This window comes from Mirounga leonina, unplaced genomic scaffold, assembly GCF_011800145.1.
Source record: "Mirounga leonina isolate KUSES-001 unplaced genomic scaffold, KU_Mleo_1.0 Mir_154, whole genome shotgun sequence".
NCBI classification, from domain to species: Eukaryota; Metazoa; Chordata; class Mammalia; order Carnivora; family Phocidae; genus Mirounga; species Mirounga leonina.
This window is the reverse complement of record NW_023270389.1, coordinates 55279027-55303951: the sequence shown is the minus strand read 5'-3', so window position 1 is coordinate 55303951 and position 24925 is coordinate 55279027. Positions and strand designations below refer to the sequence as shown.

General features: G+C 36.3%; 1 long non-coding RNA gene across 1 annotated transcript in view; it reads right to left on the bottom strand.

Annotated features, from left to right (window-relative positions):
* The window catches only part of LOC118014489, a 40747-nt gene that overhangs the window by 1467 nt on the left and 14355 nt on the right, over positions 1-24925 (bottom strand). Inside the window, exon 2 of the long non-coding RNA XR_004680292.1 lies at positions 220-269. This is a non-coding gene — a long non-coding RNA (uncharacterized LOC118014489). The remainder of the gene's footprint in view (positions 1-219; positions 270-24925) is intronic.

The window sequence follows — 24925 nt, the reverse complement described above, 5'->3', positions numbered from 1 at the left end:
CCCCCTTCATCTTCTGCATGGCTGTCAGAGGGGTAATTCTAAACATAAGTGCTACTATGTCACACTCCCACCCAACTCTGCCACTGAGCTACATGACCGTGGGCAAGTACTTTAACCATGTTGTGCCTTATGGTGGGATGTTGTGGGGCTTAAATGAATTAATAGGTGTAAACCATTTAGAACTGAGCCTGGGATATGGTAACAGTTAATAAATGTTACCTGGTATTTTTGTTATTATAACTCGGTATTCTTCAATGAACTTGCATTGCCTGTAGAAAAACAAAAACAAAACAATATAAAACAACCCGTTTGGCAGGCTTGCAAAACCTTTCCTATCTGACACTGCCCACTGGTCTAGCCTCATTTCCCATTCTTCTCCTCATTCTGAATTCTGGTAATACCAAATCACTTTGCTTTCTCTATACCTTAATGCAATCTTTATAACTGCACACACTGTTGTCATCCCTTTGCAAACTCCTCATACCATTAAAGTCTCAGCTTTAATGCTGTGTCCTCTCATGAACCTTGCTGGACAATTCTAGATATAAAGTCAAGCGCTTCCCAGAAAGTACCACTTAACTTTGTGCATATGACACTTATAGTTATTATCTTACTGTATTAGTAAATTTTAAGGAGTATTTCTCTATCTTCATTAAATTGTATACTTCTTTCAGGCAAAAACAGTTCTTTTGATCTTTTTTCCTTTTCTCTAGTACCAGGGTCTGGCATTTAGTATATGTTCAATAATTATTTGTTGAACAAATAAATAAATTGCCAGGAATGACCTATAGTACTAATAAGGAATAATATTTTGAACAAAGGAAAAAACCTGCTACTATTATTCATGACTATTTGCTGAAACAAACTCCAGTTCTGCACATTTAGTGAGTTAAGTAAGTATATATGCACATCCTTTGAGGAATCCCATAGTTTGTGATGTATTTTACCTCCATATATTCCTTCTCTAACACCCTTCCTTTCTTTATGTAGATCCAAGTTTCTGGCCTACATCATTTTCCTTTTTTTCTGACGAATTTATTTTAATACTTCTTAAAAAGCAGGTCTCCTGGCAACAAATTCCCTCAATTTTTGTTTGTCTCAGAAAATCTTTATTTCTCTTTCACTTTTGAAGGATAATTTCACTGCATAAATAATTCTAGATTCATAGATCGTTTCTTTCAACACATTAAATATCCACTTTCACTCCACTTTCTTCTTGCTTGCATGACTTTTGAAGAGAAGTTTGATGTAATTCCTACCCTTGCTCCTCTGTAAGGTGGGATTTTTTTCTCCCCTCTGGTTTCTTTCAAGATTTTCTCTTTGTCTATGATTTTCTAAGTTTGTATTATGTGCCCTTGTATAAGTTTTTGGTTTTTATCTTGCTTCATGTCCTCTGAGCTTTCAGTATCTAAGTCTGTTGTCTATCTTTAATTTTAGGAAATTCTCAGTCATTTTCACTTCAAATGTTTCTCTGTTCCTTTCTGTCTTTATTTTCCTTCTGGTATTCCCATTATCATATATTGTACCTTTTGCAGTTGTCCCATGGTTCATGGTATTGTACCTTTTGCAGTTACCCCATGGTTCTGTTGTATTTTTCATTCTTTCTCTTTGCATTTCAGTTTTAGAAGTTTCTATTGATATTTCTTCAATCTCGCTGACTCTTTCTTTGATTGTGTCCAGTCTATTGAAGAGCCCATCAAAGACATTCTTCATTCCTGGTACAGTGTTTTTTCCTTCTAGTATTTTCTTTTGATTCTTTCTTAGAATTCCCATTTCCCTGCCTATATCACCCACCTCTTCTTGCATGTTGTCCACCTTTTACATTAGAGCTCTTTACATAGTAACCATAGTTGTTTTGAATTTTCAGTCTAATAATTCCAACATCCTTGCAAAATTAGACTGACTGTAATGCTCTGTCTCTTCAAACTGTGTTTTTTGTCTTTCGGTATGCCTCATTTTTTTTTTTTTTCAGTTGAAAGCTAGACATGATGTACTGGGTAAAAGGAACTGAGGTAAATAGGACTTTTGTGTGAGGTTTTACATTTACCTTATTAGGAGTTGGGTTGTGTTTAATGTTTGCTGTATCTGTAGTTGTCAGACGCTAAAATTTCCTCTGGTGTCCTTGTGTTCATCTCCCCTGCTGACTTTGGGTTTTCCTTAAAGATTTCTCTTAAATAAGGTCTGAGGAATGCTTTCTTTCAGTTACATTCTCCAGTTATTATAGATGAACCTACTGGTGTGGTAGTAAGTTTGGGGAAAAGAGAAGGGTCTTGTAGTCCTGTGATTAGGTCTCAGTCTTTTAGTGAGCCAGTGCCCTTGGGCTGTGACCTTCATACATGTTTCTCAGTCAAACCCTCCTTCCACTTAGGTGAGTCAGTAAATACGAGTGGACTGGGATTAGGTATTTCCCTTTTCCCAGATCATTTAGGTTCTCATAAAACCCTAGTCAGTTAGGTTCTGGTAAAATGGTTTATTTTGAGGGCAAGCCTTGTTAAAAATTACAGAATACTCTAAGTGAATTTCAGAATGGTCAATTTTCCTCTCCCCCTCCTGAAAACAAAAGGAAATTTTTACTGAATCTTCACTGTGAGAACCTTATGGGGCTCCTGGAGGTAAAAGTCACAGAAGTATGGGGGATTCCCTAAGATCAGGCCCCTTGGAGTTTTTAATGTTCAAACTTGTCCTCAAACACTGAGCCTTCAGCAATTTGTCAATTACAACTTAAATTTTCTTACTCTGCTACTTGTTCTCACAGAGGTTTTATGCTCCTGGGCTTCTGCTCTGGTAAGCTGTGGTTCTCTGTATATACCTGTTTCTCCAATTTGACGGACAGTGGTTTGCCTTGTGATGTCAGTTTTCTGATGGAACTAAAAAGAGTTGTTTTGTTGTTGTTGTTGTTCAGCTTTCTTCTTGTTATGAGGATGGGAATCATGATTTCTAAGCTCCTCACATGTTGGACCAGAAACTGGAAGTCTTATTTGTGATACATAAAACTATAAATAAAAGCTTGCTACAGTTGGCTAATTATTTGTCCCCTAAGATAAAAGTGATTACTTATTTGTCCATCTGTGGCTAGATGATATTGTTTCTGAGAGGTGAATAAATAATAGTCCAATGTTATCTGTAATTTCGTGCTTCATTTCAGTTCTGCCATGTCAGATGAGCATTGTCTTTTATTTTTATTTTTTTAAAGATTTTATTTATTTATTTGACACACACAGAGAGAGAGCACAAGCAGGGGGAGCAGGAGAAGGAGAAGCAGACTGAGCCACCCAGGTGCCCTGAGCATTGTCTTTTAGCATCAGTGCTTATATTCACTCTGATGTCATAACAGAGATTATAAAGTCAGTAGCTTCTTAATAATCTAAAAATGGTTTTCATTCTGGTGAGTCAAATGCCATGGGATGACTTTTTCTGGTAGATAATGAAGCAGCTAAGGAATGTGTGGCTTTTATGGGAAAAAGTATGGAAAAAATGAGTGGTCCTTATAAGGCTGGCATTCTTTGCTTAAAAAAATTTTTTTGAATAGGCACAGGGTGACTACAGGGTGACTACAAAGCAGACTGAGACATGCAAGTTTCTGTAAAACAACTGTAATTTCCAATTTACTTCTCTTTTTACTGGAAAACCTGATGCTTTAATAGAATGGAAAGTATTCCATCGGTCCCTCCTTTGCTGATGCTATGACCAGGATGTCAGTGATATACAAGCTACACATGGATTCTAGAAAGCAGGTTCTGAGTGAAGCATTGGGGAATTTTGGAGGCACCAGATTCTAAACTGAAGGGGCTTAGGTCATGCTATTCATAGAAGATGAAAATAGCTATTGGTAGGTTTTAATTAGGTCAGATTTCATTGGTTCTTACCCCAGCAAGACAATAAAGAACTTGTTGGCTAACTCTGGGTGTGGTCTCCTTGCATGATGTTAGCTTTGGTATTAGTCTTGGTTGTCACTCAATGTGTATGACAATGTAACTGGATCAAAAAACCTGTGCCTTAATTGTGTACCTGGAATAATATTTTGTACATTAACTAATTTTTTCTCTTTCCATTTTCCACAATTCCTTCTCCACATTCAGTGTTGCTAGTCCTGTTCTCATTACTTCAGGGGAGATGACACAGGGCAGAGAAGGAACAAAAAATAGACCAAAAAGCATTTTGCCTGTTGTTTTCTAAAACTCTACACTTTAGGGGAATTGATTGGTTGTGGAGTTTGCTAAGGAGGAAGAAAGAAGGAAATTCAATGGCATGGAACATCATGGAACAATAGAATATGATTTCCACCAAATTGAAAATCATTCTCTCCCACCCACTCCACCCCCTGCAAGCTAGGGGATGGAAAGAGAAGATAGAGATTTGTGAGCCCACAGAGAAGAAGGGACCTACATCCTGCTTCCCAGGAGCAGCACAGGGAATGTGCTGATATCTCCAAGAGGAAATGGCTGAGTGGAAGAACAGGCCATGGAAAATGAAAGCACAACCAGTCTCACCAAGAAAAGGTATGCCCCAAATATGTATGGAAGCAGTAGGAATCTATTGATACTTTCTGAAAAGGTCATGCAGACATTTTCAATGGCTATCAGTGAGGCAGAAAGACTGAAGACCAGATGCCCCTGCACCCAAAATCTTCACTCTATAAAATTTAAGAACTAATATAACCCAGGATGGAGAAGTCCAGGAAGGACTGATGCTTATGTTTTCTGCCTCATGGATTACAAGTTTAAAACATGACTTAAACTGATTTATGATGGGGGAGAAGAAAGTTGCAACATTTCTTTCTGACCTGAATTTGTAGACATATTCATACTTTTATTAGGTCCTTATGCTCTTCTTTAAAATAAAAGGTTCAGGGATGCCTGGGTGGCTCAGCCAATTAAGCATCTGCCTTCAGCTCAGGTCATGATCCCAGGGTCCTGGGATTGAGTCTCATATTGGGCTCCTTGCTTAGCGGGGAGCCTGCTTCTCTGTCTGCCTGCTGCTCCCCCTGCTTGTCCTCTATCTCTCTCTGACAAATAAATAAATAAAATCTTTAAAAAAAAATAAAACAAAATGTACACATCTAGCACGTAGCAAATGATTTCAGAAAACTGTTTCTCTAACTTTCTTTTAATAGGATTCACCATTTTCAGAAAAGTAATAAATATGAAACACAGCAACCTTCAGTCAAATAGACCTTATTGTTGCAAAATCCCCTTTGGATTAAACCCAACCTAAATGAACTCGGTATGAAACTATAGGAACTTGAAAGGAACAAAAGAACAAAACAACCAAATTATAACAAATAAGGAACTCAGAAGGATCGAACATGCTAATACTGAACAGCCGTATTATGCTATTATGAATAGCACCACAATTTGGCCTTGTTTATATCAGTACTATTGCATTTCCTCCTCCTGTCCAGAGTCTCTCTCTGCCCCTTCAAATGCTCTTGACATAAACATTACAGCTGCTATGTGTATCACATAAAAAGTTGTCATAATCTTTGATAATTTCAGCTTAGGAATTATTCCAAATTTTTGATCATTCTGAACCCCTTGAACACCCTCACAAATTGGTTATCTTAAATCTCAAATCTCCCCTTGCCTTTGGATCTTGGATTTCTCATCTGTTGGTGACCCAACCTCAAACCGTCTGGACTATTATGGGTTGAATTGTGTCTCTGTGTTGCCCCCTTCCAAAGATATGCTGGAGTCCTATTTCCCGGTATTTCAGACTATGACCTTATTTGGAGAGAGAGTCTTCAGAGAGGTAATCAAGTCAAAATGACTGGTGTTGAATATGACTAGTTTTCCTATAAAAAGGAGAAATTGGGACACAGAGACAGAAGCATACAGCAGGAAGATGCTAAGAGACACAGGGAGAAGATGATCACCTAAAAGCCAAGGAAAAGCCTGGAACAGATCCCTCCTTCACAGCCCTCAGAAGGAATCAATTCTGCTGACACCTTCATTTCAGACTTTAGCCTCCAGAAATCATGAGATGACAAATTTCTGCTGTTGAAGTCACCCAGTTTGTAGCATTTTATTGTGGCAGCACTAGCAAAATAATACACTGGTTCTTATCAGACATCACCTTAGGATGCTGCTTCTGACAACATTTTTGGGGGGCTCTAGGCATGAAAAACAAATACAGGATGTCTCCCCACCCCATGAAACACAGCAGCAAAGCAACATTCTTTACACTCCCACTTATCAGGAGGGTAAACTGAATAGCCACATATTGGGCTTCAAAAGCATTTTGCTTTATGCCTACTTACTAGTAGTAGTCTCTTTCAAAACACATAATGCACTATTGTATCTATTAACAACTGTTGTTAAAGATATTGTTCACCCGTCACCCATATTGTCTACATAAAATCCCATGTGAGAAACTTCTTCTGAAGTTCAGTTTCACAATTGGTCAATATCTATAAAATTAAAAATGTAATAAGTCCATAAGCAAGGAATTCCACATGACCCTTAAGGTAAATACAAGTTTGGAGTGTTTGAAGATCAGGGAAAAAAGCCAGTCTTAGTCTTAGGTGTGTCAATATGGATCCTTCTGAAACAGTCTGTTCTTCCCCTTAGTGAATAATCAAGAGCAGAATGGAGTGGAGTGAGAAATATCCCTAAAACATCAAATATTTTCTGTTTGACCCTTTTAGCTCTGTGGAATTTAGAACATTTAGGATGAAACTTTCAATTCAGACCTCACCCATACCATGTAGCTGTGACCCTTCACTTTGTGGATCTTCAAATATGAGAGGAAGGATGATGTTGCTGATAGGAATCAAATGTATAGGGCCCAGACACCCATCAGGTGTGTGTTTTAAAGTAATTTTACAGTGTAGCTATGACAGCACTCAATCCATACATATGACAGTAATCATAGGCTTCTTATGAATTATTAATATGAAAACTCAGAAGCCTTATTAAACACCCAGAAGAAACAAATAGTGTGCACCTGCTTCTGTAATCCTTATGTAAGTGAAGGAAGAGCTGTGATTTAGACTGTTTTGTGGTTTCTTTGGCCTCTGTCTGCCCCAAAGAAAACAAATACACACACAGCTGTTATAGCACTTGCTTTCTGCTCCAGAAAAGGGTAAGTATGGAATAGAAATATTGAGTGCCTGCAGACATTGCCTAATAACTAAAAAGTGACAAACACAGCAGGTCTCTCCTAGTTCTCAGTAAGGAGGCAGTAATTCATTATAAAAGCATCTCTGCACCTGCAGTGATGGCTTTTTCATGTTCATTTGTGCAGCAGAAGCTGTCTGTGCATAACTGTGTGGGTTTGAAGCTAAGGAAGTAACATCACTACTGTGGGCCTGGAAATAGCACAATGATCCCAAAACCAAAAGAGGAAGGTGTCCCAAGAGTGTCTACAGTTCAGAGGTTAGCAAAGATTAAATCAGTTCTGCTTTAAAAAAATTAAATATAAGCCAAAGATTTGGGAATTCCAAACTATGCCCAATTTAAATCCTTTCAAAGGGCCATACAGCTGCAACATAGTATGGTACTTGGCTGAGGTTGGTGATGTCAGTGAATTAAGCTTTATTTCAACTATTATTTCTTGTTGTTGTTTTGGTGGTATTGGTTAAAGACCATGGATGTTATTTTAACAAATCCCATTGATTATGGAGAGATGAAATGTCCTTCAAAGATTCATTTGGAAAGCTCTTGCTTTTTCCCCCCCTACTATAAACTAAATAATCTTGCAGTAGATTTTAATAAGAATCATTTGACATAAAATGAAAGGGTGAATCACAAGTTCTATGAAGCATTTCAGGGAAACTCATTTATGCATTCATCTAATCAGCTCCAGTCAATCTCTAAGTGCCAACTATATGTTGAGCTAAACACTGGGAAAATAGAAATGAGTAAAAGCCAATCCCTGCCCAATTGGAATGTACATTCTAGTAGGGGCAATTGACATGTAAGCTAGTAAAAGCAATCAGAATGACAGATTCTGATAAGAGGGTGAACTATGATTCAGCAGGGCACAAAGATATGTGTAGTCAACTCTACCAGGCTTTCTAAAAGAAGTAAAGCTTGAACTGAGTCATGAAATATGACCATATATTCACCAGAGTTTCCAGAGAAGGATATGAGTGCTCCAGAGAGAGGAAACCGAACATGTGAAGGTACAGGCTGAAATAGCTTGATACATTTGGAAAGCTGAAGCTAGCACCATTTGCAATAAGGTTCATTCATATATTCATTTATTAAACAAGCTCCTTAGAATAGTGAACAGGATACGTTCAGTCCATGCCTGCCCAAAGACTACTTTATAGTGATGGAGACAGATTTTCAAAGTACTATGTAAATAAATACATAAAATAATTACTAATTATAAGTGCTTATGAAGAAAAAATGTGAGGGCTAAGATGGAGAATAGAGAAAAGGATATGAGGAATAAAAATTTTCTTAACATCCAGGAAGAAGTCTTGTGAGAAATGACTTTGAAACTGACACCTGAAGAATGGGTAAAAGCTAATCTTAGGCAAAGTAGGTGATACGACCATTATAGACAAGTAAATGGCATAGGTTCTGATATGTGAAGCAGAAGGTAATAAAGGCATAAAGGTAATGTAGGCAATGAAGAACCACTGGATAATGTTAAAAGAGGCAGATATGATTATATTTGCAATTTAGGAAATCCACTTTCTTGGCAGAGAAGAGAGGTATTGGCCACAAAATAAACAGTTAGGAAATTGCTGCAGTAGTGGAGAAAGAATGGAGGCAAGTGATATCAAGGAAAGAGAGGAAAACTGACATTATGATATTGCTTAGTTTCCTATAGCTATAGAATGGTTTCTTTTTATTTGCTTTATTTGACTTTTATTTATAGTTTATAATACAAGAAATGTATGTAATTTTGGAATACATAAACAACAACCAAACAAAAAATAAGACAATTAAAATCACTAAAAGATCCCAACACTTAAATATGACTACTCAATATTTTGTGTGCTTTCTTCTTATCTCATTTTTATGCAAACAAATATATCATTTATAAATATTTTTGCCTAATTTTTAAAAAAATTCCTTCATTGTGGAGAGAAGCTTGGGAAAATGGCAGAGTAGGAGGACCCTAAGCTCACTTCCTCCCATGGTGCCAATTAGATACCATTCACATCTGAGTAAATAAACCAGAGAGTGAACTGAAGACTGGCAGAACAATTGCCACAACTAAATGTAGAGAAGAAGCTGCATCAGAGTTTAGGAAGGGCAGAAATAGTGGTTGAGAGCTGCCCACAGGAAGGAAAGACCTACAGGTATGGAGAGGGGAAAGCACCAGGGAGCCCACATGCAGAAAATGAATCCCCATAACATCTGGCCTTGAAAAACCAAAGGGGCTAAACTTTGTGAGTTTGTATATCCAGTGGGACTTGGAGCCTGGAGTTTCATAAGTCAGATGACATAGCCCTGGACGAGACAGGAAGGTGATAACCAGGTCCTGCCCATAAAGAGACAACAGCCTAAGGAGAAGCAACATGGAAGCCACAGTTTGTACAACGTGAGAGACATCTGTTTACACTGATTTTGGAGCGAGTTGGGGAACTTCTCCAGGAACAAAGGAGCTGGAAGGTGCCATTTTCCTCCCCTACCCCTCAGCATAAACACAGAGCCATCTGTGGGAGGTAGCACTGCACAGACGCTAGCTAGTAACCTGCAAGCAGTGCACCCCACCCATGAGTTCTCCTGAGGACTTGCCCACTCCAAGCCTGCTGGCCTTGGCCTTGGACTCAACACAAATTTGTTAACACTGTATATGCCCCGCCAAGCTGCTGCCTCCATGTCACACTCCTGGTGGCCACCTTGCTTTAGGGAATATGACATAGGACTAGTGGCTCAGCACTAATTTTGATAGTGTGCTGCATGCATCTGGCTCAGCCACTGGGTGTACAGACACTGTACACATCCCCGCCACCAGTGGCCCTGACTGCCAACATTGCCATTGCACACTGCACCTGTGGCAGAACCATATGGTCCTCTCAATTGATGCAGAAAAAGCGTTTGACAAAATACAGCATCCTTTCCTGATTAGAACTCTTCAGAGTATAGGGATAGAGGGAACATTCCCCAAGTTCATAAAATCCATCTATGAAAAACCCACAGTGAATATCATCCTCAGTGGGGAAAAGCTGAGAGCCTTTCCCTTAAGACCAGGAACACGTCAAGATGCCCATTCTCACCACTACTGTTCAATGTAGTACTAGAAGTCCTAGCAACAGCAATCAGACAACAAAATAAATAAAAGGTATTCAAATTGGCAAAGAAGAAGTCAAACTCTCTGTTTTTGCAGACGACATGATACTCTATGTGGAAAATCCAAAAGACTCCAACTTCCAACTTCCAATCCCCAAATTGCTAGAACTCATCCAGCAATTCAGTAATGTGGCAGGATACAAAATCAATGCACAGAAATCAGTTGCTTTCTTATACACTAACAATGCAAATGTAGAAAGAGAAATTAGAGAAACAATTCCATTTACAATAGCACCAAAAACCATAAGATACCTTGGAATAAACCTAACCAAAGAGGTAAAGGATCTATACTCTAGGAACTACAGAACACTCATGAAAGAAATTGAAGAAGACACAAAAAGATGGAAAAACATTCCATGCTTATGGATCAGAAGAATAAACATTGTTAAAATGTCTATGCTACCCAGAGCAATCTATACCTTCAGTGCCATCCCGATCAAAATTCCAATGACATTTTTCAAAGTGCTGGAACAAACAATCCTAAAATTTGTATGGAATCAGAAAAGACCCCGAATCACCAAGGAAATGTTGAAAAAGAAAAACAAAGCTGGGGGCTTCACGTTGCCTGATTTCAAGCTATATTACAAAGCAGTGATCACGAAGACAGCATGGTACTGGCACAAAAACAGACATATAGACCAATGGAACAGAATAAAGAGCCCAGATATGGACCCTCAACTCTATGGTCAAGTAATCTTTAACAAAGCAGGAAAAAATATGCAATAGAAAAAAGACAGTCTCTTCAATAAATGGTGCTGGGAAAATTGGACAGCTATATACAGTAGAATGAAACTCGACCATTCTCTAATACCATACACAAAGATAAATTCAAAATGGATGAAAGACCTAAATGTGAGACAGGAATCCATCCAAATCCTAGAGGAGAACATAGGCAGTAACCTCTTTGACATCGTCCACAGCAACTTCTTTCAAGATACATCTCCAAAGGCAAGGGAAACAAAAGCAAAAATGAACTTTTGGGACTTCATCAAGATAAAAAGCTTCTGCACAGCAAAGGAAACAGTCAACAAAACAAAGAGGCAACCCACAGAATGAGAGAAGATATTTGCAAATGACATTGCAGACAAAGGGCTAATATCCAAGATCTATAAAGAACTTCTCAAACTCAACACCCAAAAAACAAATAATCAGGTCAAAAACTGGGCAGACGACATGATTAGACACTTCTCAAAAGAAGACACACAAATGGCTAACAGACACATGAAAAAATGTTCATCATCTTTAGCCATCAGGGAAATTCAAATAAAAACCACATTGAGATACCACCTTATACCAGTGAGAATGGCAAAAATTGACAAGGCAAGAAACAACAAATGTTGGAGAGGTTGTGGAGAAAGGGCAACCCTCTTACACTGTTGGTGGGAATGCAAGTTGGTACAGCCACTTTGGAAAACAGTGTGGAGGTGCCTCAAAAAATTAAAAATCGAGCTACCCTATGACCCAACAATTACACCACTGGATATTTACCCCAAAGACACAGATGTAGAGAAAAGAAGGGCCATATGCAGCCCAATGTTCATAGCAGCAACGTCCACAATAGCCAAACTGTGGGAAGAGCTGAGATGCCCTTCAACAGATGAATGGATAAAGAAGATGTGGTCCATATATACAATGGAATATTACTCAGCCATCAGAAAGGATGAATACCCAACTTTTGCATCAACATGGATGGGACTGGAGGAGATTATGCTAAGTGAAATAAGTCAAGCAGAGAAAGCCAATTATCATATGGTTTCACTTATTTGTGGAACATAAAGAATAGCATGGAGGACATTAGGAGAAGGAAGGGAAAAATGAAGGGGGGTGAAACCAGAGGGGGAGATGAACCATGAGAGAGTATGGACTCCGAGAAACAAACTGAGGGTTTTGGGGTGGAGGGAGGGATGGTTTAGCCCAGTGATGGGTACTAAGGAGGGCATGTACTGCATGGAGCACTGGGTGTTATATGAAAACAATGAATCATGGAACACTACATCAAAAACTAATGATGTACTGCATGGTGACTAACATAACATAATTAAATTAAATTAATTAAATTAAAAAAAAAAAAGAATTCCTGAGCACTAAACCAATCCTACAAGAAATGTTAAGGGGTACTCTATGAGTGAAAACCAAAAAGCATAAGTAAGAGTAAGAAAAATAGGAAACACAAAAGTAACAACAGGGGTACCTGAGTGGCTCAGTTGGTTAAGCGTCTGCCTTTGGGTCAGGTCATGATCCCAGGGTCTTGGGATCAAACCCTGAGTTGTTCTCTCTGCTCAGAGGGGAGTCTGCTTTTCCCTCTCCCCCAGGTCCTTCTCCCACCTGTGCTCTCTCTCTCTCTCTCTCAGTCTCTCAAATAAATGAAAAATAAAAACTTTGAAAAAAAATAACAACAAAATAAATATGTCTGGAAAAATAAGTCAAGAGAAGCACAAAATGAAAGGATTAAAATATGATACCAAATATTTGAAATGTGGAGCATAGAGGAGTAAAGAATGAGTTCAAAATTAAGCAGCCATCAGCTTACTATAGACTGCTACATGCAGTTATATGCATCATATGCATTATGATGTTATATATAAACTGAATGGTAGCCACAGATCAAAAAACAGTAATAGATATGCACAAAATAAAGAGTAAGGAATCCAAGTATATCACTAAAGAAAACCAGCAAACCATGAAAGAGAGAAAGAGATGAAAGGACCAGAGAAAAACTGATCCAAAACAAGTAACAAAATGGCAATTATACATATCTATCAATAATTACTTTCAATGTAAATGGACTAAATGCTCCAATCAGAAGACATAGAGTGACAGTGGATTAAAAAACAAGACTCAGGGGCGCCTGGGTGGCTCAGTCGTTAAGCGTCTGCCTTCGGCTCAGGTCATTATCCCAGGGTCCTGGGATCGAGCCCCGCGTCGGGCTCCCTGCTCTGCGGGAAGCCTGCTTCTCTCTCTCCCACTCCCCCTGCTTGTGTTCCCTCTCTCGCTATGTATCTCTGTCAAATAAATAAATAAAATCTTAAAAAAAAAAAAGAAAACATTATAAAAAATAAAAATAAAAAAAATAAAAAACAAGACTCATGTATTTGATGCCTACAAGATTCATTTCAGACCTAAAGACACCTGCAGATTGAAAATAAGGGGATGAAGAAACATTTATCATGCAAATGGATGTTAAAAGAAAGCTGGAGTAGCAATACTTAACATTGAACAAAACAGACTTTAAAACAAAGGCCAAAAAAAAAAGACAAAGAAGGACACTACCTAATAATAAAGGGGACAACAAGAAGATATAATAATTGTAAATATATATGCACCCAACATGGGAGCACCCAAATACATAAAACAGTTACTGACAAACATAAAGGAACTAATCAATAATAATTCAGTAATAGTAGAGGACATTAACACCCCACTTACATCAATGGGCTGATCATCCACACAGAAAATCAACAAGGATACAGTGGCTTTGAATGACATGCTGGGCCATATGGATTTAACAGATATAGTCAGAACATCCCATCCTAAAACAGAAGAATACACATTATTTTCAGGTGCACATGGAACATTCTCTAGAATAGATCACATACTAGGCCACAAAACAAGTCTTAACAAATTCAAAAAGATCAAAGTCATACCATGCATCCTTTCTGACCACAACACTATAAAATTAGAAATCACCCAAAAGAAAAAAATCTGGAAAGGCCACAAATATATGGAGGTTAAATAACGTGCTACTAAACAATGAATGGGTGAACCAGGAAATCAAAGAAAAAATAAAAAGTACATGGAAACAAACGAAAATGAAAACATAATGGTCCAAAACTTTTCAGACACAGCAAAAGCAGTTCTAAGAGGGAAGTTTATAGTAATACAGGCTTAACTCAGGAAGCAAGAAAAATCTCAAATAAACAACTAACCTTACACATACAAGAGCTAAAAAAAGAACAACAACAAAAAACCTAAACCAGCAGAAGGAAGGAAATAAAGATTAGAGCAGAAATAAATAATATAGAAACTAAAAAAAAAACCAAAAAACAATAAAGCAGATTAATGAAACCAGGACCAGTTTCTTTGAAAGATCACAAAATTGATAAACCTCTAGTGAGACTCATACAGAGAGAGAGAGAATGCAAATAAATAAAATCACCAATGAAAGAGGAGAAATAACAACCAACACCACAGAAATACAAAGTATTGTAAAAGAATATTATGAAAAATTATATACCAACAAATTGGACAACCTAGAAGAAATCTAAATTCCTAGAAACCTATAATCCACCAAAACTGAAGCAGGAAGAAATAGAAAATTTGAACAGACTGATTATCAGCAATGAAATTGAATCACTAATCAAAAAACTCCCCAAAAAACCAAAAATCCAAGACTAGATGGTTTCACAGGTGAATTCTACCAAACATGTAAAGAAGAGTTAATACCTATTCTACTCAAACTATTCCAAAAAATAGAAGAAGGAAAACTTACAAATTTATTTTATGAATCAAGTATCACCCTGACACCAAAACCAGATAAAGGTACCACAAAAAAAAAAAAAAGAACTACCATTCAATATCTCTGATGAACATAAATGTGAAAATCCTCAACAAAATACTAGCAAACAGAATCCAACAATATGTTAAAAAAATCATTCACCAGGATACAAGGTTGTTCAATATTTGCATATCAATCAACATGATACAGCACATCAGTTAGAGAAAGGATAAAAACTACACAATCATCTTAACATCAGCAGAAAAAGCATTTGACAAAATACAACATCATTCATGATAAAAGCCCTCAAAGTAGGTTTAGAGGGAACATAGCTCAAAATAATAAAGGCCTCATAAGAAAAAACAACAGTGAACATCATACTCAATGGGGAAAAACTGAGAGATCTCCGCTAAGGTCAGAAATAAGACAAGGATGTCCACTTTTGTTCAACATAGTACTGGAAATGCTACCACAGCAATCAGACAACAAAAAGAAATAAAATGCATCCAAATTGGTAAGGAAGAAGCAAAACTTTCACTATTTGCAGAAGACATGATACTATATACAGAAAACCCTAAGGACTCCATCAAAAAAAACTCCTAGAATTGATAAATGAATTCAGTAAAGTCACAAGATACAAAATCAATGTGCAGAAATCTGTTGCATTTCTGTACACTAATAATGAAGCAGCAGAAAGGAATTAAGAAAACAATCCCATTTGCAATTGCACCAAAAATAATAAGATACCTAGGAATAAACCTAGCCAAAGAAGTGAAAGACTTGCACTATGAAAATAATAAAACATTGATGAAAGAAATTGAAGATGACACAAAGAAATTGAAAGACATTCCATACTCCTGGATTAGAAGAACAAATATTAAAATGTCTATAGTACCCAAAGCGATCTACACATTTAATGCAATCCCTATCAATATACCAACAGCATTTTTCACAGAAGTAGAACAAAAAATCCTAAAATCTATATGGAGCCACAAAAGACCCCACGTAAGCAAAGCAATTTTGAAGAAGAAAAGCAAAGCTGGAGGTACCACAATTCCAGACTCCAAGTTATATTACAAGGCTATCATCATCAAAACAGTATGGTACTGGCACAATAGACACATAGATCAATGGAAAAGAATAGAAAACCCAGAAAGAAACCCACAGTTATATGGTCAATTAATCTTCAACAAAGGAGGAAAGAACATGGAATGGAAAAAAGACAGTCTCTTCAACAAAATGGCATTGGGAAAACTGGACAGCTACATGCAAAAGAAGGATACTAGACCACTTTCTCACAGCATACACAAAAATAAATTCAAAATAGATTAAAGACCTAAATGTGAGACCTGAAACCATAAAAATCCTAGAAGAGAACAGACGGTATTTTCTGACATTGCCCATAGCAACTTTTTTTCTAGAAAAGTCTCCCGAGGCAAGGGAAATAAAAACAAAAATAAACTATAGGGATTACATCAAAATAAAAAGCTTTTGCACAGCAAAGGAAACAGTCAACAAAACTAAAAGGCAACCTACAGAATGGGAGAAGATAATTGCAAATGACATATTCAATAAAGGACTAGTATCCAAAATACATGAAGAACTTATACAACTCAATACCCCCCCAAAAAAATCTAATTTAAAAATGGTCAGAAGACATGAACATTTCTCCAAAGAAGATACCCAAATGGCCAACAGACACATGAGATGCTCAATATCATTCATCATCAGGAAAATGTAAATCAAAATTACAATGAGATATCCCCTCACACGTGTCAGAATGGACTCAAAGAACAAGAGTTGGCAAGCAGGTGAAGAAAAAGGAACCCATTTGCACTGTTGGTGGGAATGTGAAATGGTGCAGTTACTATGGAAAACAAATGGAAGTTCTTCAAAAAGTTAAAAATAGAACTACCCTACAATCCAGTAATTTCACTACTGGGTCTTTACTCAAAAAGTACAAAAACACTAATTTGAAGGTATACATGCATCCCTATGTTTATAGCAGCATTAATTATAATAGCCAAAGTATGGGAGCTGTCCAAGTGTCCATTGATAGATGAACAGATAAAGAAGATGGTGTGTGTGTGTGTGTGTGTGTGTGTGTTTGCAAGGACATGGATAGAGCTAGAGTATTATGCTAAGTGAAATAAGTCAGTCAGAACAAGACAAATACCATATGAATTCACTTATATGTGGAATTTAAGAAACAAAACAAATGAGCAAAGGAGGAAAAAAGAAAAGCAAACCAAGAAACAAACTCTTAAGTATAGAGAACAAACTGATGGTTACAAGAGGGGAGGTGGGTGGGGGAATGAGTAAAATAGGTGATAGGGATCACGGAGTGCACTTGTGATGAGCACAGTGATGTATGGAATTATTGAATCACTATATTGTACACCTGAAACTAATATTACACTGTATGTTAACTATACTGGAATTAAAATTTTAAAATAACAAAAAAAACTCTTACATTGTGAACATCATCCTAAACCAGTATACTCCAATGACTTCATTATTTTAATAGCTGCATTGTATTTAATTAAATTTATAATGTATTTAGTCATTATCTGATTATTTGGTTCTTTCCACATTTTTACATTATAAAAAGTGCTATTATGGATATTCTTGTGTATAGATTGTTATGCTCCTGCTTGATTATGTTTTAGGGATTTATTTCTAAAAGCTGAATTATTATGTCAAAGCAGACAATTTTTTAAATACAATTTGCCAGAATACCCTTTAGAAAATTGGACTTTTCTTGTACCTTTGTTTTGGCTTAACTCTAAAGCAATTTTGGCAAATTGAAGAAAAAAAAGTAATTTTTGTTGGGACTACATAAAATTTACTGATTAATTTAGGACTAGTTGACATTTTTACCACATTGAGTTGGCTTCATCTGGGGATGTGTTATGTCTCTCTTCAAAGCAAGTCTCCTTTGATGTCCTTCAAGGGTGGCTTATAGTTTGCCTTTTGTAAGCCTTATACATTTCTTTTTCATTTTATCCTTAGGTATTTGACATTTTATTACCATTATGATTAGGGTATTTTATTTAACGTTGTATATTATATCTGACTATATTTGTTTTAATATTTATTTATTTATTTATTTATTTATTTATTTATTTATTTATTTTAGAAAGAGAGAGAGAGCACGAGTGGGCGGGGCAGAGAGAGAGGGAGAGAAAATCTCAAGCAGACTCCCCAACTGAGCACAAATCCGAACATGCGGCTCAGTCTCACAACCCTTGAGATCATGACCTGAACTGAAATCAAGAGTTGGATGGTTAACAGACTGCACCATGCAGGCGCCCCTGACTATATTTCGAATGTAGGAAAACTATGGAAATTCTAATATTTAATTTCTAACTGGCTACATTATTGAATGCATTGATTTTAAGGTTTTTTTTCTGTTGATTTTCTCAGGCTATTCAAGTGGACAATCATATCATTTTATAACATTTGATAAATCTGCTCCCTCTTTCCAGTATTATTAAACCATTACATAGTTTTCTTATTTAATTGTGTTAGCTGGCATTTCCTGGACAGTCTCACACAATCTTCGTGACCATAGGCTCTTTTCATTATTCCTGACTTTGATGGGAATTTCTGTAGAGTTACATCAGGAGGCATGATATTGTTCAATTATTTTAAGCTGTGCATCTTATCATGTTAAAAATTTACTCTCTAGGGGCACCTGGGTGGCTCAGTCATTAAGCATCTGCCTTCAGCTCAGGTCAGGAACCAGGAGTCCTGGGATCGAGCCCCGCATCGGGCTTTAAGAAATATTTTAGGTTGTTTAGTTAATATTTTATTTAGGAAATTGATGAGTCCTTTGGTTTTTGTGCTCTCTCTGTAAAATTTTGGTATCAGAGTTTTCTTATCTCTCAATAGAAAAAAAGAAATTGGAAACATTCCCTCTTTCTCTATGTTCTAGAATAATTTAAATAGCCCAGAATTATTTGTTCCCCGCATGTTTGGATGCATGCACCCATAAAATTACTTGGCTCCAATGTCTTTTGAAGGGACACTATTTAATAAATTTCTTTATTTATTCCATGAATTTTGACCTAGTAAATATTTCTACCTCTTCTAGGGTTGATATATTTTATTTTTATTTTCCTAAAACATTGCTTATTTACTTTCTAGTTATTTACATAGAATTATAGGATAAATTCTCTTATAATTTTTTTACATTTTTCTTATCAATTATTATAAGTTCCTTCTATTGTCTTTTTTCTTAAATAAATTATATAATTGATATTATATACTTCTGGCCCATAGAATGTGGTTTTTTTTTAATTGTATTTATTTATTTTTTTAAGATTTTATTTATTTATTTGACAGAGAGATAGAGAGCACAAGTAGGCAGAGAGGCAGGCAGAGGGAGAGGGAGAAGCAGGCTCCCCGCAGAGCAGGGAGCCCGATGCGGGACTCAATCCCAGGACCCCGGGATCATGACCTGAGCCGAAGGCAGCCAATTAACCAACTGAGCCACCCAGGCGCCCTAGAATGTGTTTTTTAATAATAATATATCTATTATTATTACTACTTTATTAAATAGTGTATTTATTTTTTTTTACTTTTTCTTATTTTTTGGCAAAAAAATAAAACACAAAGTTGAAGTTATCTCTGTTTCTTGTTCCATGATACTTTTTCTCCTTCCTTTCATAGAGGCAACCATTACCATGAACTTGATGTGACTCTGTCAACTCTACACTTTTAAATCTACAAATCTACAAACTCATGAACAATATACAGTATTATTTTATGTCTTTAAAGCACTTATTGAAGTCATTATAGTACTCCCATACTGATGTATAGTTCTGCATCTTTCGCCTTTTATACTCAATTTTCAAAAACTATGCTAACGGACCTATAGAAAGATTGATATATTTAGACATCTTGATATGGAGAGATCATTTGTTTTAAGCCACTGTATTGTATTTTGTCATGTGACTAAACCAGATTTTATTTAATCCCTTCCTTTGTTAATATTTCCATCCTTTTATTTTTTAGACTTCAGTTATAATTTACTCTTTGTTAAACTGAGATATAATTGAAAAAAATAATGTATTAGTTTTAGAAATAAAACATAATGATTTGATATAGGTATATTCTGTGAAATGATTAAACTAAATTTAATTAACATCCATCACCACACTTAGTTACAATTTTTTTCTCCTGATGAGAACTTTTAAAATTTATTCTTTCAGGAACTTTCAAGTATAAAATATAATATTGTTAACTATAGTCACCAGGCTACATTACATCCTCAGGACTCATTTACCTTCTTGGTATAATTTACTTTAAGTGTATCATTTGTTGGTATCATATTTCTGGAGTTTTCCTTTAAATATTGTCTGACCAATTCTGAATTTTAATAATTAATTTAAATCTGTTTGTAATATTTTGAGTACTATATACTTGGTTTTGTGTTTTATATTTACCATGCTATATTTTCTTGGGGATTTTTTTGCATTCTATTGATTTTATTGAATTTTCTTAATTCTTTATTTTCCTTTTGTGGTTTCAGAATTATACATCTATTTATATTCTTTTAGTGGTTAACCTCAGATTTGTAACATATAAACTCAATTTAACTTAATTTAGCAGTTTAAAATTAATCATTATCTATATCTTCCTACCAAACAGTGCAAAAGCCTTTGAATGATTTAACTACACACTCTGATTTTCCAGGTAATTTTTGTCTAGATTTTTTGCCAAGCTTGATTTTTAATTACAATGATTTAGTGATTATTTTTGTATTTACTCATAATAACATCACAAACATTAAAAATGAGCAAACCAACTTTACAGAAGGCACTGGGTGCATAAATGGGAAAATTTTTTACCATAAAGAAAGATAATAAAGAAATCTATGGGAGATTAAATAAATATGTTCAGAGTATTTAAAAAAATAGTAGAGGTGATAGAAATCATTAGGCAAGAACAGGAGAGAGTGAGAAAGAACTAGTTAACATAGGTAGTCATCAAAGTAAAGTAACTCGGTAGATAGGTTGAACAACAGACCAGTTCCTGCTGAAGAAAGAACTTATAAAGTGGAAAACAGAGCTGAGGAAGTCAAGTCACTTAAAACACAATACAGAGGGAAAGATACAATATAAGATAGAGAAGTTAGGAACATGAAGGATGTAATCACCAATTCCAATATATGTTTTAAAAAAAATTCCAGACAGAGGGCACATAGAGAATGGGAGAAAGACAATGGTAGAGATAATAACTAAAAATTTTCCAGAACTGAAAAAAGACATGAAAAGGAACATATCAAATCCTCAGTAGGTGCATAAAACATGCCCCCATTTTTTCAAATAGTAGTGAAATTAAGAAAATTTACAGCAAAGAGAGGATCAAATCTCCAGAGGAAAACTCAGTGCAAATTATTTTTCATGGGACTTCTTCAGGACCGCCTTTCTGTCTCAGGCATTCCTTTTCCTTGGTTTGGGGTTTGCCTGCTCAGCGTGCCACATTCGCCAGAAGTCAATATAACTTTCCAAACATTTTGTAATTCTAGTTTTAATTATGCTTAGGTCATGTATTTTTATAAATTTAAAATGTTAATTTTCCATTAGTTGTAGTTTATTTTCATACTTTTTAAAAAGGTAAATTTTAAACATGTTGCCTTATTGTCAGAAAAGATCTGGGTTGTTGTTGTTTTTTTTCTGCTTTTCTGTGACTTTCTTTTTGGCATAATCTATAGTAATAAATGATGCCTGATTGTCATAACCACAACTAGTCCAGCTCTTGTTTGTTCAACCAATGACAGAAGTTAATAGAATATTCTTTGACCATCTAAGACTTGTCTGTCTTCTGTTAACAGAATGCTACAGACTTATTAACTAGTATACTCCTGCCTGAAATACAGAGGCAACTTAACTAAAAAAATATATAAAATCGGGCGCCTGGGTGGCTCAGTCGGTTGAGCAACTGCCTTCGGCTCAGGTCATGATCCCAGGGTCCTGGGATCGAGTCCCGCATTGGTCTCCCTGCTCTGCGGGGAGCCTGCTTCTCCCTCTCCCACTCCCCCTGCTTGTGTTCCCTCTCTCGCTGTGTCTCTCTCTGTCAAATAAATAAATAAAATCTTAAATATATATATAAAATCACACAACATTGTGTCTGCCTAAAGAGTGTAAGTTTCTAAATGTTGTTTATGTTTTGGATACTCAAGGTTTTATCATTAGCATCAAAGAGAATTGGGAATTTTAACCTGACTCTATTCATGCAACAATGTTTAACCATCTAACTTTTTTAGTCAAACTTCTTAGAGGGCAGCATGGTTGAATTGCTGCTCACACCGGAAAAGGGAGAACAGTGTCAGCTGGGCATAGAATGAGATGTACAGGGTATCAATGACTGAATGGATCACTAGACCCTACCTGGAATACCAGTATGTAATCCTTCTTCCCTAGGCCTTTTATGAGTGCGTGTGCATGCACACACAGACATGCTTCCAAATATATTCCAAAATATCCAATGTTAATAATACTATTTGATTTTTGTTGACTTTATGGATTTTTGTTGTCTTATAGCCACTAAAGGGTCTTCATTAATTAAATTAAATTGCATTTACTTCCCCATCTGGTTTTCCTTCAGTTTGAATGGCTTATTAGAATAGACTCTACACTTTTTTTTGACTCTACACTTTAGACATTGTCCGTGGAAAACTTTTCTGTCAGTGAAAATCCTGAGAGATAATAATAGCAAGAAACTTAATTGCATCTCTTGTTCTAGCTTCCCAAAAGAAAGCCAATTTTAGCAATTTAATTAATTTTCTTTTTGCTTCTTTAACCCTAATCATCTGTATAGTTATATGTTCCTTCTTAGTATTTCCATTGTAGCTTATGCATTTAAAATGGAGATAATATATTTTTAAATGTTATATAATAGCATATAGTATAAAACTACAAATATGTAATCTATTTCAAATATCAGAATATATAGTAAATATACATAATACATAATAAATATTAAAATGTAAACCTTTCTTTTATATTTCCATGAATGTAACTTTCTAGTTATTTAGAAATCTCCATCTGCCAGAGATGGCAAATAGGAACAGAAAAGAAAGTAGATGATATTCAACCACTGGCTACCAAAAATGGGATTTTTGAGTAATTTTTATGACATTATTCTTAGAAGCCAAGCATTGTGGAGAGAGCAAAATAAATCTCTAACTTTTTCTACTCTTTTAAAAATATCAAGAGCCAGGACAGGCTGACCTGAGCATCAAATTCCCATGGGTAGAGAGAATTCAGAAGACATATGTCCTTTCCATATAGGAAAGTGAAAAATCCCACCTTCTGCAGTAAGAGATTGTGGAAAGAAAAGGGAAAAAAAAGACATTAGAAGAGTTAAATGGTCAGAATCAGTTTCTCAGGCATTCTCCCATAGAGCGCCCCCCACCCCATATCCCCCAGCTCCAAGAGCTTTTCCCTCTATTTCCTATTTAGAACTCCAGAAAGAGATAACCTCACAGAGTTTTATCCTATATCAAGAAAAAAACAGGGGTGCCTGGGTGGCTCAGTCGGTTGGGTGTCTGACTCTTGATTTAGGTTCAGGTCATGATCTTAGGGTCGTGAGATCGAGCCCCAAGATGGGCACCACACTCAGCAGGGAATCCGCTTGAGATTCTCTCTCCCTCTCCCTCTGCCCCTACCCCCCACTCTCCTCTCTCTCTTTCTTGCAAATAAATAAATAAATCTAAAAAAAAATAAATTAAAAAAAAAAACACCAAAAGATGTAAAGGCTTGGTTTGCTTGTGAGGCCTGAGTTAGCCCTCTGAAGACTCCCTCATCTCCTTTAGTATATAGAAGAGATCCAGAAATTCACAAGCCCCACAGTGTGGGGGGTAGGAAGTGAGGAAAGTAATTGAGTTGAACCATTGGACTTGTATGGTATTGTTGTGGCAAGGGATGAGGAGACTTATCAAAAGGATCCTAGTGCTGGGGAGCTGAACCCAGGGGGCTGAGATGGAGAGGGGTATACTGGATAGAGTCAAAGTGGGGCTTAGGGAACCAGGGTGAACACTGACCTAACCATCAAGAGAAAGAAAGCATACCTTCATCAATAATACCTGCAAAAGGAAGGCCAGAAATTGGCCCAACCAGAAAACCTAGAAATCAAAACAGGACTTATTTACAGATTGTGGATCTTAGAATCTCTCTTCCCAGTCTCTTTGAGACTTGAAACCCCTCCCTGAGGTGCTTAGATGCTCTTAGAGGAAAGCCAGAGGGATGGAAAGCAAGTGGAAAGAGGAGCACCAGAATCCCCAAAGAGACTGAATTATCTTGGAGAGACTATTTGGTCCCCAGGAGTCTGAGACACCATTAAATATTGGATCTGAGTTTTTCTTGGCCCTGCTGGATGAAGGGCTGGGGAATAGATCAATTTTAGAAATTAAAGAAATTACTTTAAAGAAATAACTTTTTTATTTGAAAAATATAATGTTCAATCATTGACTCTGCTAAATCATTTTCTAAATTTCAGTTTGTTTATCTCCCCTCTGAGACAAAGAGCACACGGTGAGCAGACCTGGGTTTTTGTTTGTTTGCTTGCTTCCTTGTTTTAATCCTCAGGGTCAGTAGGCACTCAACACATGTTGAGTGAGTAAATAAATGAATGAAGATCCAATGCAGAAAGGCCTGAGAGATAAAAGTACATATTTTGCTGGTTAAGACTGAGATAGACAGGCATGAAAAATACAGTGAAGACAGGCATCTTGTTGAGAAGTGAAGTTTTGAGGTGAATAGTTAGAATCTGCAAATATAGAAAATCAAGCTTTGCAAGGTCACTGTGTTGAATTCTATTAAACCTTTAATCTCAAATACCATTAAAAGCAATATGAGCAAAAAAAAATGTTGGAATCTTCATTAATGTGCTGCCTGTACTGAGTACAAGTATACTATTTATACTTTTTATTTGATCTTCAATAAAGCTCTCTTTGTTCTCATACATGAGTAATGGGTTCAGGGTGTTTATTAGTGCTCTTGCTACAGCAGGGTGCAGTAGCTGAAATTCTTCTTCAGCCTGTGGAAGTATATATTCATTTTTCAATGAGACTGTTATCTTCAGAAAGAACATATTTCACCAACACAGTCCAAGGTCATGATAACAAGTCTTTCCTATGGTCTAAGAACAAGAGTCTGACTCCTAGCAACTG